This window comes from Terrapene carolina, unplaced genomic scaffold, assembly GCF_002925995.2.
Source record: "Terrapene carolina triunguis isolate 2854851 unplaced genomic scaffold, T_m_triunguis-2.0 Scaffold68, whole genome shotgun sequence".
Taxonomy (NCBI): Eukaryota; Metazoa; Chordata; order Testudines; family Emydidae; genus Terrapene; species Terrapene triunguis.
Genome location: NW_020664419.1, coordinates 78,471,639 through 78,476,882, shown reverse-complemented (window position 1 = coordinate 78,476,882; position 5,244 = coordinate 78,471,639). Strand labels below are relative to the sequence as shown.

At 39.9% G+C, this 5,244-nt stretch overlaps 1 pseudogene; it reads right to left on the bottom strand.

The window, feature by feature from the left end:
* Nucleotides 1–3,253: 3,253 nt before the first annotated feature.
* Nucleotides 3,254–5,244, bottom strand: part of LOC113406125 — an 11,045-nt pseudogene continuing 9,054 nt past the window's right edge.

The following is a 5,244-nucleotide window of genomic DNA, read 5'->3' as shown; positions in this document are numbered from 1 at the left end:
CAGAAGGGACCATTATGATCATCTAGTCTGACCTCCTCCTTTACAGAGGCCACAGAATTTCACCAGTTAATTCCTGCATCCTAACCAATAACTTGTGGTAGAGCCTATCTTTTAGCAAGACATCTGATTTTGATTTAAGGACTCTGAGGCAGATCCTTAGCTGGTGTAAATTATCATAGCTTGTCAATGAAGGCAATGGAGCTATGATAAAATACCCTAGCTGCAGCTCTGTCCATGCCCCTTAGTAATCTGGGGAAATGGTTTATAACCCTCACAGTTAAAAAATTTCATCTTACTTTCAGTCTGTATTTTCCTAACTTCAACTTCCAGCCATCAGATCCTGCTGTGCCTATGAATAAATAAGTTACTAAAACCTTGTCTGTTGTGTAGACAGACATTCAGAACAAAAACCATCAAATAGACATGAGTTATTTATTTTAGGATTTCATGACAACTGCGAGAGTTGATATTAGCCTCCTCCTAAGAGGGGTGAAATTAATTTATCCCATCAGAGACTATTTAATTAAAAACAATATTAAGAGGGATTGACTAAGGTGATTGATAATGGAATACAGAGATTTTCAACTTCTTGGTCACCATTAGCAGCCTGGCCCAGCCTAATAGTGATCAAAATTCATTTTTACCATCTGAAAGGTTACTGAGGAGCTTTTGTCCCAGTCCTTTCTTATGGTGAGGTGAGGGTGAATTCTGATTCTGCAGCTCTGGGCCCTGGGCAGTGGGACAGCCCAAGATTCTCAAACAATGGATCCACAGAAGCAGGAAAGGAGTATCCACTCCTACAGGCAGTCACCCTGCATAGCTGTTTGCTTTTTGGGCCTTCCGTGGTACCAGCTGCCTCCCATCTGACACCATCTCCTCTAGCAATCGATTGCCTACTGAAGGAATCTGAGCAGAAGGGGCAGCTGAAAAGGAAGAGACCTAGAGGTGTACCCTGCCTCTTTAAGTCAAGAATGAGACTGAGAGCAACCCACAGAAAGTAGGAGGGATGTAGCAGGCATGTTATTCCAATAGACTTGCGATGGCCCTGCTGAGGAAAATCCCTTCAGAAGAAGGTGAGGACACAGGAACCCAGCTAGGAAAGACGCAGTGCCACTACCTCCATACCTCATCAGGGAGAAGAGAAAGAGCCTGCAGCCAGGTACCTTTAGAAAAAAAGCAATGCACTTCTAGGAAACAGAAGATAGTAAGGGAACTGTTGATGGAGAAGGAAGGGGATCTTTGCTTAGATATGGGCTAGAGGATTAGGAGAAAAGGCTCCTGTTTGAAACTATGGAAGGAAAGAGAAGATGGGGAGAGGTCCTTGTTTAGAGCCATAAAGGGATTAGAAGGAAGAATGTTCTAGGGAAGAACTGCTGTGTTAGGGATGGAGAAAGAATTGAATGGGTGGAAACAATATGCTATATGCAGAGATGGGGATGGAGAGACAGCATGCAAGGGCAGTGTAGTTTGAGAGCATGGGACCCAAAATTTTGAAAGTGCTGGACACTAGCCAGCTTTAATATGCCCCTGCCAGTTATTAATGGATATTAATGGTCAGATGCTAGGAAGCTTTCAGTGTCACTGGGCATGTTGTACCTCGTCTTTGAGTAAAAAGAAGAATTCCGTTCCCAGCCCTGTTAGTCCAGCACCTTTATGAGCCCTAAATTCACTTGTAAATACAAAAATACAGCTGTTGAAAACTGTATGTATTTAAAGACAATTAGTTTCTTGTGTTCTTAAAAATGTTGGTGAGGTGGGTGTTTTTATGTGAATAGTTAAGCTTATTTTATGCCTGTGTCTGCTGTTCAGTCTTTTGAAAATGTAGCTCACTGGAAGCATACTGGGAATGATCAATGATTAGGCAGAGGGAATTATTTCCTTTTTGTAACATTGTTATGGGCAAGGGGGTTTCTTATATCAGGAGCCCCCTGGTGGGAGCAGGAAACTATTCACAGTGGTTCTGGAGTTTCTGAATCTGGGAAGAGCACATCACCAATATTTATACTGAGGAGAAAAAGACAACTCCCTTTCATGAGAACAGGATTCACCATGGGCAAACCATAATATAATTCCACTGACATTTGGTTTTCATAATTGTGTACATACATTCTCTCATAGTGCAAAGCACTACAGTGTCCCTTCACAATGAACAGTAAAAATAACATTCAAGAATCATAGTCCAGCAGTCTTCATCACACAGGCTTGAGACGTGTACCATACTGCAACCTGTCCAGTCAACTTGGAATCCAGTTGCTGCTTCTCAAATGCACTACTGTATAGGGGCCATGGAGTGGGTGAGCAGAGCCAGGGTCAGAAGCCAGGAACCAGAGCCAGAGTCAGGATCACATCAAGAATCAGGCTGAGGAGTCATGCCAAAGGCTGAGCCAGAATCAGTGTCAGGAGTCACGCCGAAGGTCAGGACTGGAGTCAGAGCCAGACAGCTGTGCCGAGTTGACCTGGAGTCAGGGAATAGTGCCAAGGGTTAAACCAGAGTCAGGAACCAGGGAACAGTGCAGGGTCAAGCTAAAGTCAGATAGCAATATCAAGGGCCAAACTTGAGTCAGGCTGCAGTACAGCAGTAGATCAAAAGTTCACTCAGCTGCTCAGCAACTTCCTGTGCCTCCTGGTTTAAGTAGCGCATCCAGGCCAATCAGTGGGGCTGAACGTCTGCTCCAATCAGGAGCTTCGTGAACAGAGTCTCTGCTGAGCCAGAGTCCCACCAGCCCCTCTCCCCTGCTGGTTCTAGAGAGCTGTTGGGTGGTGGTTGAAGTCAGGGCACCACTTTGGGAACTGAGGGCCCAGGTTTGAGACCTGAAATCCTCCACATCTCCTCTCCAGTATCCACTGCCATATTCTTCATCCACTGTGAGGGGTGTGGCACCCCTGGTTAGAATTCAGAATTCCTTCTCCTAGGTGGTCTGCCTACCAAGGCTGAAGAGCCCCACCTATCCTGAGAAATCTGGTTTCTTTTAAGGCACCAGACACTCGCCTTCCTCACCCCCCATTTTTAGCAGTAACACCTCTGCCACATGAAGGGAAGTAATGGAGAATTTGGTTGTCAGAGGCAATTGGTTTTGCTGGCCATTTGGGGTATTATAGAGGAGTTGGGAGCTTACCCCCAATCCCACCCCAGCCATAGGAGCATTTAATTATTATTATAAATACATATTTGTATTATAATAGCAACTGGAGGCTCCAATAGTTACAAGCTTTAGGATTTCCTTTCCCTAATCTGTGATAACAGTGTATATGTTTAAATGTGCCTGTATGTAAAATGACCATTAAGATTGCTGATCCTTTCATCTAATAAATTAGAGGGTTCACTGTTGTTTATAGAACTGATGTGTAGATTAATAAACCAAGCCAAAGAGTATTGATACATGGAATTGATGTAAACCAGGTTAGAGATGACAAAGGACACTACGCCTCAGTGATTTGCAGCCTAATCCAATAAAACACAATGAAAGCCATACTTGTGAATAATGACACAATGGGTCCCAATTGAAATATTAAAAGAAACGCTCCAAATTATGCATGCTTCCTCCCCACCAGCACTCCTTAATATGCCAGTGCAAATGATTTTTGATATTTTGCTAAATGTCACTCTGTGCATTTATTTTTAAATCGGATTTAATCTAAAATCTGTTCTTCGGCAGGATTTTTTTTTTTAAAGAAATAAGTGGATTTCTCCATCAATTTGCAAAACTAAACTATTCAATTCAAACTGTAACCGCGACAGTGTGAAAAGCTATTTACAGGTCTGTAGCCATCTCTGGTTTCATCAATTTGTTTTTCAGTCTTTGTTGTTATTTCTTGTTTCTCATGGATCTCCTGGGACAGCTCTTTGCTTGAGGAGAGAATGTCAATAGCTCATTCGTCCTCCAGGATGTTTCCCTGTGACAATGATAAAATTTCCAAAATCTGATCTTCTATTTTTTTAAACGGCTTTCTGTAAAATACAAAAAATGGTTATTTAAAGAAACACGAAAATCATCTGAACAGTGCTACAGTCGAATAACAATCTGTTTTTGCCTGGCTGGTATAAAATAGGCTTAAAAAAAAGAGAGGGAGAATTCATCAGCATTTCTCTAGAACTTCACAAATCTGTCACTACAATTCAGGACTGTTTTTTGTATTAAATAATTTTAGTATATTGCAAATGAGAAGAGGACAAGGGTTTTCAAAGAATATATATTTTTTTGAAACCCAACTATATATTTAGTAAATCCCTAATTACAACATGTATAAATTTGGGTTATTCTAGTAGAATATTTATTTTTTGGAAAGATTGTGTGTTTTCCTGAGATCATAAGAGGTTTCTTATGCTGGTCAACACCAGGACATGCTGTAATATTTATAGCATTGTTACAGAGTCAGAGAAAAAAAATATGAACATGCATAGAGACAAGTATTTATATTCCAGATTAAAATTAGAGAGCGGCAGCTTGATTTACATTAAGTTTTTTTTTTTAAACTCTTTAACAATATTTACATGGGGTATGTGGAAAAAACACCTGTTCTTTGCATCATCTAAATAAAGCTGATTCTTTTTGTCTTCCAAGTTAAGCGTTTTTTTTTTTTTTAGCAGGAATACTTAACAGTGGATCCTCTAGACTTGTTGAGGTAATCATTAAATTAAGGAAAGTTACCTGAAAAATAAATATAAAATACTTGTATTTGGTATTTCAGGGTGAGATTGTTCTAGTGACTAGTATTTCCTTAGCACCAACTGACTATTTGGACCTGTACAGTACAAAAATCAGCTCTATAGCAATAGTGCTTTAAGAAACTCATAATAAACATAAAAAACATAAATATTGAAGAGAGATACAATATAGTGTATACTATTACCGTTACAGGGACAGCTTCTCAGCTGATATATGGAGTTACATTGTTGTATATCAGTTGAGTTTGTGTCCCCACTGTCCATATCTGTACATATTTCTAGAACCTGCATACTACCCGAACCTTTGTCTTTTGCTATATTGGGTTTTTTATTTTATTGTTAGCCTCAATGGGAATTATGGATGCCTATTTAGAAAGGGGACTAAACTCCCTTATTAATAACATTATTACTGCATGGCATACTGTAGCTAAGAAAACCATTGGAAATCAGGTGAGAAACCGTATTAGAGAAAATCAATCCATATATATATATATCTATAGATAGATAGATATAGGTATATGTGTGTGTGTGTATATATATATGTTACAGCAATTTACAAACATTTTCCTCTTTAACAC